We start from the raw sequence: 14,244 nt of genomic DNA, 5'->3' as shown, positions 1-14,244 counted from the left end.
CCTCATAACATGCCACAAATTCTGCCTGCATTGTCAATGATGCAATAACACTTTGCTTAGAGCTTTTCTATGAAATAGCTCCTCCAGCAAGGGTGAATATATAACCTGATGTAGATTTCTTAGTATCTACACACCCTGCAAAATCAGCATCTGAATAACCAATAATTTCGAGGTCATCAGACCTTCTGTGTGTGAGCATGTAGCTCTTAGTTCCTTGCAAATAACGCAAGACTTTCTTAATGGCTTTCCAATGATTTGGACCTGGATCTGACTCATATCTGCCAAGCATCCCGGTAACAAATGCCATGTCAGGGTGAGTACATACTTGAGCGTACATGATGCTCCCAACAACCGAATGTTGGTATTTATTAATGCAAGTAAAAGTTAAGAGTTCTGCAAGCGCACAGAATACCATTGTAGCACTTCACCCGGGAGTATTCCAGGTATCGTTATTTATATTTTACCATAGGGAGGAGCGGTGGCTAAAGAGATTGATAAACTTATACTATCAATGAACCAAGGGACTAAACACTTACTCTAGACAGGGGTTAACCAATATGTATATATGATAAGCATAACACTCAGAGAGACTCCATAAGATAGCAATAATTAATCTAAGTAGATTACAAGAGAGATGAATTCCTAAGTCATTCTTAATTACAAGTCATAGCATACTATCATTGTATATACTTAGCAATAGCAAAAGATTATCTCTATATTCATGCATAAGCGACATCTCTAAAGAGGAACATATCGTAATATCTCCCTCCGCCATGATATACGTCCAACTAAACCTACACTCGTGTGGGGGATGGAATACAGAGAATCAGAAGGTTGTCACCCCTTGTGACCCACCACACATCCCGGAATGGAGGGTGCAACCATAGGCAAAACAGTGTATAAGCACCACGCTTACACAAGGTTTGGCTACTCAACCCGTTCGAACAATGAGATGAGCGCTCTATGATCTTAAGCATAAACACAATGATAACTTCGACTATACTAAACATATACTTAAAGTAAACTATAAGCATGATAACTAAGAACATAATATAAATGAAGATTAAAGTCATTAAGCAGATAAATGTAATAGATACAATGGCTATACCAAGCCTCTAGTGACTTGGTCTGGAATCCGAGCAGAAGCCCGACTCTACTTGAACTATCTTAGCTAACTATTGCTATCACTACCCCAGATCTGGACATCACTGCCGGTTCAAAAACCCACTTCACTGCCGGATTTTGAACCGATAGTGGCATACCGGCAGAGATGGGGGGTTGACATCACTGTCGATCCTTAAAAACCGACACTGATCTACAGGAAACAGTGTCGGTTCCTGGCTCCACCCAGCAGTGTCCAGTTGAACAACACTGCCGGTTTGTAGTGTCAACCGATAGTGACGGTTGCTTCAAGAGTGTCGGTTCTTGGCTCAAGCCAACAGTGTTGAGCAAGCCTACATTGTCGGTTCATGGATCAAACCGGCAGTGTTCTCGTAACTATCAGTGTTGGTTCATGGTTCACGCCGGCAGTGTTGAGCAAGCCAACACTGTCGGTTTCCTTCTAACCGGCAGTGATGGTTAATACAACACTGCCGGTTTGTTGCTAACCGGCGGTGATGGCCCATTCGTATTTTATTGTTTTATAATTTATTTTAATTTATATTTTTTTTGTGGAATCAGGTATGGCTTTATATACGCTACGTAGATGATAGGTCCATCAATATTAAACATTACAAATGTTACGATTACAATTCAAATGTTCTTATCCACATCTCGATCCCTCAAAATAAAAAAGAAATGTTCTTGGACTTCACACATGCTTCTCAGGCTTCCTACAATAATCTGGCGAGCCGCTCTGGGCCATACTGGTCCTTGTACTTCACGGATTGTGCAATGGAAAAATACTCCATCTTTTTCCAATACCTCAGCTAAGATAAATTTTGCCAGCTCCGATTGTAGTGCGACAATCTCCATGTCTAGCAGCCTTTCGTGCTTATATTTCTTGCGCTGTTGTTCAAAAAAGATGATATCCAAAGAGGAACAGTAAATCATTTTGTTGAATTATTAATAGACATAAATGAAATGGAGATTATACACACCAACTTATCAGCTTCTTTCGATTACCTGCCGATGTAGCGAAGCATTGCCCACATTACATAAAACCCGCATTCATTATTTTCCGCTGGCTATGATAGGTACTTCCCCTCCATTTCGACAACCTTGAATGGGACCGGTGTCCCACCGATATGTCTTCTTCGGACACTGAGCAACATTAAAAGGAGAAACATTAGAAAGCGGTATGTGTGATTAGAAAATAATAGTTATTAGGATCGCTTACTAATTCAGCACTGTCACCGGTGCATCCAGATGATGAAATGGTTTTTTCTTCGAGTCCCACACCTCGAGCAGCTTTTTGGCAAGATTAACACAAATGAAGACGAAATGGTTGCTGCAATCACAGAATCCTAATTATCGAATAATCTTAACGAAAAAAGAAGCATAAAATTGAAAGCCGAGAACACATACTCGCAGTTGTAGGCTAGAAGTATGTGGGTTTTCTTCTTCATCGTGAATTCATCGAAAACAGCAATCAATCTCTGTTTTAGGTCTTCCACGTCACATCCATAGAGGCCTAGACATGTCCTCTCATTGACTCGCATGGGGTCCAAGAAGCCTATGTAATCCCATTTGCTTTTTAGAAAGCAAAATTTTGCTATACATCTACATAAAATCATGGGAAGTGCTCAAAAGTTAACAATTTGTGTATCGAGAGAGTAGTTAATTGTAATATCATGCGTGTAGGGTACTTACATAGTCCACAGCGTCAACATTTGAACATCGAGAGAGCGTTTCTGGTATAGCTAGAACAAGCACTCCCACTCGACATCGAACTTCTCTTCTTCATGATATTGGAAAACATGTGGCGAATGGATAATAACCTCAAAACCAAAGTTGTCCGTCTCTGTTGCTTGAGCCATGTAATATTCATGTAACTAGCGCATATATGTTGTCAGATTTTTATACTCATAATCGGGAACCAAAAGATTGCCCCTTTCATACTTCATTACCGGTGTTCCCGTCCCTTGTACATCATAATAGATGTTCGTGGTCTCTTCCATGGTTAAATCAGGGTTGTCTTCGACTAACTTCATAATGTTCCTTAAATCTTTATTGTGTATTTCTTCATCTCTTGTTGTAGCATATTTATTATAGTGTTTGCCTTTCGAATTCAGACTTCAACAAAAATGGAGGCAGTGAGGCACATAGATTGAAGAAACTAACACAATCTTCCTTCGAGATGTGTGCTGTAAATTTGTCTTTCATCAAGGTGGTAACGCTGCCATTGAACGGCCTTTTTCTTTTATGTTGGTCCACTTTTGGAGCATTAGCGACCGAATCCAAGGACCTTTTCTGTGACTGTGAGGGTGTCCTTGATCTTGTTTTGGGCTGAGGTGGAGGAGGAGGATGACGACGAGAATTATGTTTTCTTGGCGCTGATGAAGATGGAGGAGGAGGAGGAGGAGGAGGAGTCTCTTTTCTTGGGGCTGATGAAGATGGAGTCGGACGAGGAGGAATAGAAGGAGACCTCTATGTTCTCGAGGGTGATGGCTCTGGATGAGGAGGGGAGTGATCTCTGTTGGGAGATGGTGAGTGATCATTGCGGGTGGGCGAAGACTCGCAGTCGTCCTCATCATCAGAGGACAATTGATGGTCAAGTTTAATGAAGCACTTGCGCCAGGCGACTTGAGAGCCCTTGTTTTGACCAAGTTTCGGTCTGTCTTTCGCTACGGGGTACTCAAAGGGTATCTTGTTATACTTCTTATCAAGTATTCTGTCAATGGTGACGCGAGCGTACCCCATTGGAATTGGGTGGCCATTAATTATCTCGTCTCCCACAGGCCAGGCCTGGCCGAGCGCCACCTTGTCCTTTGTCCATTCCTGACGGATGTACAACCTGACATTGATGGGTTCAGTGATGTCGTCCACCGGATGAGGCACATTCGCCTCTTCTTCGTCGAGCGGGGTCGATCCGCAACTGTTGCGACCCCTAAACTATGGGCTAAAGGCACTAAGAGTAGGGTTTTGTGGTACTACTGACCCCTTGGACAGCAAAATTTGCTCGACTCGCGCTTCAACGGTCGCCTCAATCCGTGCTTCCATTCTGTCTTCCATCTCTTTTAGTCTCCTCAAATACTCTGCCTCATATTTTGCTCTACCCCTCGAGCGGCTCTGGTAAGTGTTAGATTCTTGGGGGAATGCTAGTTTCCAAGGAACAACACCGGTTCCTCTAGTGCAACTAGGGTGCTCCTTGGTTCTGAGTACTTGGGTGAGGACGTCTTTCTTCCTATTAGAAGTGCGAGTCCCTTGCCTCACCTCCTCGGTTACCTAGGAGATCCTCTGGATGAGTTCGCTCATGGGTTGATTTGAGGAGCTAAAGCTCCCGTCCTCGGCGTGCCATACATTTCTCCCCATACAGTATAATACCGATTTGGGCTTCCAATCGGCGGTCTCAACCTGAACACCTTCCTCAACAAGGTGATCCATCTTTTGAAGTTCTGCTTCAAATTCTGGCATCTTTTTGGTGTAGCCGCGAGAGCCAAGATGATGAGGATTCGTCGCTTTCTGCGAATTCTCCTTATTCTTCCTGCTCAGTTCTAAGTACTCCTCAGATAACCTGTATTCCTTGAAAGCCTGCCAGAAGTCCTTCTGCTTGCTAAATTGTCCACCATCGAAATCTGGCTCTTTATTTTAGAGGACAAAATTCTTGTACAATGTCCCCTTGAAATTCTTGAAGCATGTTCCTGTAACAGAACCGACCAAATCATAAGAACGTAAGTACAAAAACAATCACCAAAGTGATCAAATTCCTGTACTTAAGATCCCATAATCCCGGTAGTCCGGAAATCACGAAGGATTTCAACCAACTCTCGACATACAAACCAAGACCATAGTGATTCAACACAACATATCATTCGTTACAACATTTCACAAGTAGCATTCGGATTACATCCATCAGAGTTCAAATAAATATTACAAACCAAGTTTGAATTTGCGGAAGCAACATAGTTTAGTACATAACTTCATAGTTTCAAATACATTGCCAGATCTGAGTCATGTCCCACAAAAGCATCATCAGGTACGAGAACTAGTAGAGACCGCACCCAACGGTCTAGTCTTCATCCCCAGCCGGGAGAAGGCAATACTTGCAGCAACCAAAGTAGAACTGGTCATCTGCAACAGGTGGGAGATAAACCCTGAGTACGAAAGGTACTCAGCTAGACTTACCCGTCAAAACCAGAAATAAAAGACACCAAGGGTAATGCAAGGCTTATGAGGTGGGCTAGCTTGACACAGTTGCATAAAACAGCTTATGATTATAGTAACCAATTTAAACTTCGCATCAAGCTTATCATCAATTACCTGTCCACTAGATATGCACCTGTACTAGAGCACTCACTTATTAGGAGCAAACAATATTAACCATAGCAAGTATAATAAGGATGTCATCATCATATCATCATTTCCGAACCATTAGGTTATTTAGTGTATCTACTTTGGAGATAAGCCCGTCAAGTTCTCACTAACCGGGAGAGACGGCGACTCGAATCGAATTACAACTCAGCTGAGGGGGTATTCCTAACTCTCACCCTGGCATACTTAGCAAGGGTAGCCGTGGGTCACCTTTGGAACAACTCAGGAACCAAATTTGTGGGTTCGATCAGCGCCAGCACTCTCAGGGATTACCCTTCTGCCAGGATGATCAGGACTTTTAAATCACCTGCCCTTGGACTCACGCCTACGGCTCCCTTCCGAGGCGCACTTTATACTTATCGACTCCCGGCCTGAGGTGAGCTACTCGGCTTCGTGGTTGGTCTCCAGACCCGGCCAACTAAGAGAGAGGCATGCGTTCAACATGAACAGGAAAGGCTCCAAGATTCAGTCCTTAATCGACACAGACGGAGTCACTGCAAACCGGCAAGCCTCTACCCGGTTTTCATTTCAAATTAAGACTGGTTATTTTCCACGATAGCAAATATAGCCAACCATGCCATATGTATCTTCCTATATCTCGCAGGTGACAGGAAATCACCTGACTTCTACCATGTTTAAGCAGGGCTAAGCACTAACCGAGCCTGAGCCACATAGGATTTAGGGAATATCTGGACAAGGATTGGATAACCAATGCAGCAAGTGTTTGCATCCAACACCTAAACTTAATGCAACAATATATATATATATATGTAATAATAATGTTGTAACTGCATTTCGGAAATTAGGAGGCTTAATATGCTCCGGGGCTTGCCTTTCACAAAGTTGCACGGACGGTGATCCGGGCACTCAACGGCGACCTCGTCTGGCACTTCTCCTAAAGGCTGCACCTCCTGAACCTCCGGTGTCGGCTGCTGCTGCTCGCTCGGTTCCTTGAATTCCAGCAGTGTCACACCCTCCGGTACACCTATTGCATGCCGATGCACAAGATAAATATCATGGATGCATAAGGAATGACATGATGCTCATGATGAATGAATCACAGTAATTGTTTAACAAAAACATCACTGGACACTCGTTTACCGATTTAGAATAGCTCTATTCAAATCACTTTAAAACATGTATCTACTTAACTTGAAGAACGAGATCAACTTACCTAACTTGCATAACCTAAGATAAAGATGCTCATCTTCAGTTAAAGGCCTAACACCTAGGAACATTACCACAAGTTTAGGAAATATTAAAGGCGTGCTTAAATCAAAGTTAAGGTTTTACATGCAACGAGTAGTTCCTTAATTCAATCATAACCAGAGTTCTATAAATCCAATTGACTTGCATGAGGACATTCTAGAAAGCTTATGAAATTCTCTACAAATCATTTGTAAACATCAAAGCATGATTCTTACGTTAATCAATTCGAATTCCAGTAAACCTAGAATCTGTCTAGAAATGACAGGGTTACTAAATTAATTATTTAATGATGATGCAAAAGCATAATTGGACCAAACCAAGTTTACCAACATGTTTTGCATACTAGAGAAACATTAGAAAGTATAGTGCCAACTTCTAAATAAATTATTTAATATCCTTTTCAAATTTATTTAGTTAACTAGGTGATTAAAGCAATATATAGTAAAACTATTCAGAAAAATCTACAAAAATTATAGTAGCTATCTCATGCTTCACATAGACTACCATAAAATTTTCAAAGCCATTGGGCAAGCAGAACTTGCTGTATCCAAAATAACAGGTGGCATGTCTATTTTTAGCATAATTAGGAAACCCTATTAAAAAGTGTCAAGCAACAGATTTCTCATTTTTCCTAGCATCATTCTAGCATAAGAACAGCACTCACCAAATTTTACCTTTTCTGGATCTATAGAAAAATTATGAAAATTCACACAAGATCCATCCATGCAAATAAGAGAATTTTATAACTCCTACATACAGTGTCCAAAATGTATGAAAATTTAACTACAAGCTATTCATGATATGAGCAGTACACCATAAAAATTTCATACCATTGGGAGCTACATAGAAAAAGATATAATTACCCCTATTTCTTTCATGATTAAAAGAGATAATTAGCAACTCCATTTTTCATAACAGAACATAGCATAAACTATATTTTTAATAAAAACTAGACATTATCATGAACTTAGCAAAATTGGAACCACATCATTTCAAGCTACCAACTAGGAGATACATATTTTTGAATCTATACACAATTCTGTGAAAAGAATAAAACAGAAATGAATTTGAAACCCTAACTCTACTTGCTGGGCCGGCCCGAACAGATCCGGTGGCCCACAGCGCATGCGCAAGCGACGCTAGCGCGGCCCAGAACGGTGTGGCCCAGGCTGGCTCCCGCCTCTGCGGCAGCGACTGACAAAGGGGACCCGCGCGACAGTGACATAGGCAGGGGAAGGGAGGAAGACGACGGCGTAGCTCGTCGCCGGTGACTCCTCCGGCGAGGCCAGCGGTGCTACAGCATTCACCTCACCCTTGCGCATCTATTGGAACCATCTATTGAAGTGATAGTCGTGGCTAAAAGCAATGGCGACAGCCATGGTGGCGCATGGCCACGGCATGGCCGGCTTCGGCGAGTCGACGGTGCTACGGCCCTAGTGGCCTGCTCTCCAAGCACCAGTAGCACACGCAGCAGCTAGCGCAAGGGAGAGAAGGGATGGAAAAGGCTACGGTGGCATTTGGCCGCGTGGAATGCCAACTCCGGCGAGTTCCGTCATGGCGGCGGTGGAAGAATTGACGAATACACGCTTACCAAGACTCAATTGACTCGATTGAACGATGGAGGTGGTAGAGGGGATCACGGCGAGGCTAGGAGCAAGATGGCCGGCGCGTTTTTGCAGTGGTGAGCACGCACGGTGACGACGACGCTCGGTCGGAAATGGAGGGCGGCTGTGGCTCGGCGCTGCGCGCGGTGAAGGCGAAGGAGAAGCAAATGAAGCAGGCGAGTGCGTCGGGCAGGCGCTGGCCTTCTTCTAGAGCACAGACGCGCGACATGGTGGCGTCGGCAGAGCATGCGCGCCACACGGCGAGCAGCTCCTATGCCGGTTGGCCACGGCGAGCTCTAACGATTTTCTGAAATTTCGATTCAGAGTTCGATGACTATGACTGACAGCGCGACTTCAACGTGTCGATACGGCTAAACGATTGATCTAATGCAAAAACTGCGTACATGAAAAATGTAGGCCTACCATCCATCTACAACTTCTTTTCAAGGACCATCATCTAAATCGCCATGGATCAGAAGTTACATCAAGCCAAAGATGGCTCAATCAAACTGAAAATGGATTATGACTTAGCAATTTTTCCAATTGTGAAATCAGCATGGAATTCTGACTTGTGGGCCATGTTTGAGCATGTTCTAGCCATTTTCATGAGATGATCATAAAACAACTTTTGTTCCTTGATAAGTGAGCTACAACTTTGGTAAAGAGTGTACAGCCATGCAAAGTCTCTAAGTTGGTCTTTTGAATCAGTCAAACAGTGGCACTCTAAGGGTCAATTCAAGTCAAACCTCCACTTGAGGGCATTTTTGTCATTTTGATCCACATGAACAATGTTCCAACAATTACCCTAAGTGTAGTTAAGGTGTATTAGACCATGATCAACCACTTTACACAATTGTTATACCAATTTCTAATGATCACATGTGATGAAGCCACAAAACAAGCAATTCACCCAAATGTTGCAATTCAATGTTTCACATGTTTCATGACTTTGTTATTATTTTATACTTGTCATATTACTACCATGTTGCCATGTTTCAAGGTATGAGAAACTCATGTTACATTCACATGTTGCACTACTACCATTCATAAGCAATCAAGTATGAAACAAACAGAATTTGCGAATGTTGCATATGTATGTTTCAGTGATAATGGCATGGTGACATGGATGATGCATATGTTTATGAAATGAAATGCACTTTTGTCAAAGCCAAACACCTAGGGTGTTACAGTTCCCATGATTTCTTTTGCTTTTTTCTTGACTAACTCCCTGTCATAGTCGGCTGGGAAAGTGAAATACTCTAGGATCTTGACATCCCATATGTAATCCTTCTCGCTTTTGGGAACCCTCCACTGGTCATCATCTTTCCCAATCCACTTCCTATACTTAATTGGGATGAAGTCCCTAACAAGTAACCCGAGGATAGTCTTGTATTTGATCAAAGATATAGGCGGTGAGAGTGGATCCCCGAATTCATTAAACTCAGTAATGTGCCAGTGTGCATTCCTACCAACAGGAATCTTTGACACACCTCGCTTAGATCTGGCCTTCCTACTACCCGAACCCTCTGGCTCCTCGGCCGGTGGAGGCTCCTGCTAGAGACACCAAGTAAGCTATGACCCTCTCAATTGATTAGCGTGTGTGGCTACATAGTGACATGATACCAAAGTTACCTGGCCATCTTGGTCATTTTAACCTAGATCGAGCAGGTCGGACGGGGTCCATGGCTGCTCGTTCTCATCGACCTGATTGACACCGTCACCGTTTGTCGGATCATGCGGCTCTCCCGTCCCAGCGATATCAGCCGCTTCTTGTTGCCGATCAGTTCTTCGGTGATGGGGTAACAGGCGACGATGAGTCATGGCTGTGACACGATCGTGGTTAGTTTTGGCCGTGGACATCTACTAATAGCATATGTTCATATATATATAATATGTTTAATGCAAAGTCTAATAATAAGTCCACATACAACAAAGTCAAATAATAGCATATGTTCACCTAGAACAAATTCATTGTTTGATTGACCACATACAACAAAGTCCACCTACTGTTCTATGAAACTAAGCCTACATCAACTTCCAAATAATAAAAGCGATGACCATAGCCATAAATAAAAGCATGACATCTTTCCAAGACCAAGGAGCAATTCTCCTAATCTTCACATCTCCGGCGGGTGGCTTCTCTTCGATCTCCAGTGCCAGCGGATGGCCATGGTTTGCATTCATTGGACCATAGTAGGCCGGTTGTCCATGGTTTGCAAGGTAGGCCGGATGACTATAGTAGGCCCTCAAAGCTTCAGCTTCTGTATTGTATTTTTTGTGCAAATTACTAGGGTAGCGATTGACTTGAGCATAGCAATCTTCCTAGGTTCGATAAATCCCAGGCATGTGACCAACATGCACTACATACCATGCCATGGTTGCTTATACATTTAAGTAAATTAGGCATGTGGTAAGTGGTAATGGTAACTCACTGAACAAGAGTTATTATTCAAGTTATATGGCCAAACTAAATCTATTTAATGTTCTTTATCCTTGACATTCCATCAAAATCAATTGACACTCTACCTATAGCGATTATACCTGTACACATTTGACAAGAATCCATCATTGCTTAAGCAAGAGCAGAAATTCTTATCTAACTCTTACACAAATAGAACACTCCCTACCATCACAAATAAGACGTCCACAGTCATTAATGTGTACCTTCGACTGCTAGTTTCCATTGCTTGCAATAATTACAAAGTACAGAGATATCATAACATTATGCAACTACTATTCGAGATATATATGCTCATATCATTGTCACATATTCAATCTAACTATGTCAAGAGGTGTTGATGATCAATGTTTAAATACTTAGACTGCACACAGCGCAAAAGGTCACTTAACTGTGACTCGAGGGAATAACTTGTTGCGACAACATGCAAATAACATCAATGGTTCTTAAACAGTTTAGGGCCATGATTACTAGGTCCTCAACAAATCAGTAGGTAGCACAATCTCTTCAGGGAAAAACTAACTGGTTTATGTAACAGCATGTATATATAAGGATAGCTAAACTAAGGAGTAACAACATGTAACTCAATCAAATAGGAATCGGATGCTATTGGGAAGACAACAACCGTGGGGCATTTCATCTAACACTTAGCGGGCAGTGAGCCACGCACTTACCATGGGGGTGGGAAAGCAGCTATCCGTGTGTGCTTGTGAAGGCCTCGACGGTGCTCCGGCGTCGGGCGGTGGATGGCCTGGGGAGTGCTCCGGCGTGGGGCGGTGCACGGGCATCGACGTCGAAGAAGAGGAGCGTGGGGCTGGGAATAGCGGCGCGGGGGCGGTGGACGGTTGCTTCGGCGTGGGGAGGTGCACGGGCCTCATCGTCGAAGAAGAGGAGCACGGGACTAGGAACGGCGGCACAGGGGGCAGTGGATGGGTGCTCTGGCGTGGGGCAGTGCACGGGAGTCGGCGTCAAAGAAGAGGAGCGCGGGGAACGGTTGGTGCGGGGTTGAAATTTGGATAATTTCAACCCGCGGCGGCCTTTTATACCATACCTCATCACTGCCGGTTCCAATTAGAAACCGACAGTGATGGGGTACATCACTGCCGGTTGTAAGTAGGAACCGACAGTGATGGTGGTACATCACTGCCGGGCCATTCTTTAAACCGGCAGTGATTTCCGTGTAGCGGTTACAACATAAGTAACTTATATTTTCCACTTCTTTCGAATACCTCCTACTAGCTCAACGGTTAATACCCCGCAACTTAGCCCCCGATACCCGTGTTTGAATCCCGGGCGGCCCAATTTTTTTGGTTTAATTTTATAATTTATTAAGCGGTCTAAAGGTCAAAAAGATAAAATAAATGTGTTGCATCCCTGAATCGAACCGAAGCCTACAAGTTCTAGAGCAGCGGACAAACCATTGAGCTATCACCTGATTTCAGAAAGTTTGAAGGAATTTATTCCTTTGAGTGATTATCTGTCCCTGCTTTGCGCGTAGGCCTTTCAACTCCCTGGCCACGCTGGTCGCGCGGTTCCCATGAAGACCGCTGTTTTACCCGGTCCTTGGACTGGTCGCGGCCCTTCAGTTCCCCAAGAAGAGACGCCGCGTTTACCTAGGAGTCCATCGGCTGCTCGCGCCGGTTCCCAACGTAGGCGCGCTCCGTCTTCCGAGGGGTGCGAGTTATTGCACCATGATCAGTTCCACCCACCGACATGCCTATATATAAGCTAGGCCCCCATGCACACAGTCGGCCACCATTGCACCACCGCACGTCAAGAAAGTGAAGCACCCTTCCCACGCACACCTCGCCCCGGCCCTCGACCCGCCGCCACAATGCCTCGCCGCTTGAAGACAACATGGGCGATGCTGAACCCATTGTCCTCACGTCACCCCCTGATGCCTCCACCAACGCCGTCGTCCGAATTGGACCTCGAGGTGAACCTCGAGGACGATCTGGACCATGAGACCGCATCGGAGGAGGAACCGGAACCTCTTCTGGTGGAGGAGGTCGTCTTCAACTCGTTGGAGACGGCTCAGAAGGAGGAGGAGGACCAGCACCTCCGCGCCATCACACAGAAGGAGACCGACGACTGCATCCTGAAGCGCGTTGTCACGATCTCCAAGGAGGAGGAGCGCCGCCGCGAGGAGAAGGAGGAGCACCACCGCGAGGAGGAGGAGGAGCGCCGCCGCCAGGAGGAGGAGACCGAGCGGCGTCTCGCGATGGACGTGGAACGGCGCCGGTGCAGGGCTGAGCGACAAAAGAAGCATGAAGAGGAGCACCGGCAGCAGGGGACGATGCATGTGGCAGCACCGACAGTAATTAGTAGCACTAGTGATTAATCTATGTCTTAGGTCGATGTAATAATTTGCTGGTGCTGAAATTAAAAAAATCGGGTCGTCGAATCCTTTGTTTGATCATCATCACCTTGGGTTGATACTTGCATTGCATGACCTCGTTTTATTTGCTTACATATTGGATGTTGCATTGTATGACCTCATTTTGCTTACATTGTCCCCTGGATTGTATGTGGCGATGCATCGTGGTCGTTGTCACGAAGACCGTAGTATATGAAATGCTACATACCGGAGATCGAGGGGCCAATAGGACTGTTGCTCTTCTAGATAATACCATGTTGCAGCATGTCTGTCATCTGCCACGAAAACCATGTTGTAAGTAGGAACCGACAGTGATGGGGGTACATCACTGCCGGGCCATTCTTTAAACCGGCAGTGATTTCCGTATAGGGGTTACAGAATAAGTAACTTATATTTTCTACTTCTTTCGAATACCTCCAACTGGCTCAACGGTTAAGACCCCGCAACTTAGCCCCCGATACCCATGTTTGAATCCCGGGTGGCCCAATTTTTTTAGTTTAATTTTATAATTTATTAAGCGGTCTAAAGGTCAAAAAGATAAAATAAATAAACCTTGGCACACATCCTATACTAGCGCAGCGGTTAAGTGTCTAAACTCTGTAGCCCAAGACTCGAGCTCAAACCCGAGGGCTGGCACAATTATTTTTTTAATTTTTTATATATCACTGCTGGTTTTCAAAATAAACCGCTAGTGATAACAAGCATCACTGTTGGTTTTTTCTCATCACTGCCGGTTTTTTTGGAACCGACAGTGATGTTTATATATATTAAAAAATTTCTCTTATATACTGAATAAATAGAAGCATATGTATTCCTCTGTCGAAATGGCTTGAAATTTTTTTTGGCAAACTTGTACACCCAAATTAAGATCCCACACAGGATCTTAGGTTTTTCTAATCATTTTTTTATTAATTATATTTTTCTGTGTGCTGAAAGAGACAAAAGAGGGTGAATTTCATCTTGGACCCAATATATTTTTTTCATCCACCTCCACAAAATTCTTATTCCTAGGGCACATTAGATCCTGTGTAAAAGTTTGGCACCATTCCGGATCTTTTCGTAGGTAGACTCAGTTCAACGTATAATTAAACGGTCTCGTCGCGAGGAAATTCAATTAAACCTCA

Source organism: Miscanthus floridulus, chromosome 9, assembly GCF_019320115.1.
Source record: "Miscanthus floridulus cultivar M001 chromosome 9, ASM1932011v1, whole genome shotgun sequence".
Classification (NCBI taxonomy): Eukaryota; Viridiplantae; Streptophyta; class Magnoliopsida; order Poales; family Poaceae; genus Miscanthus; species Miscanthus floridulus.
This window is presented reverse-complemented; position numbering follows the sequence as displayed.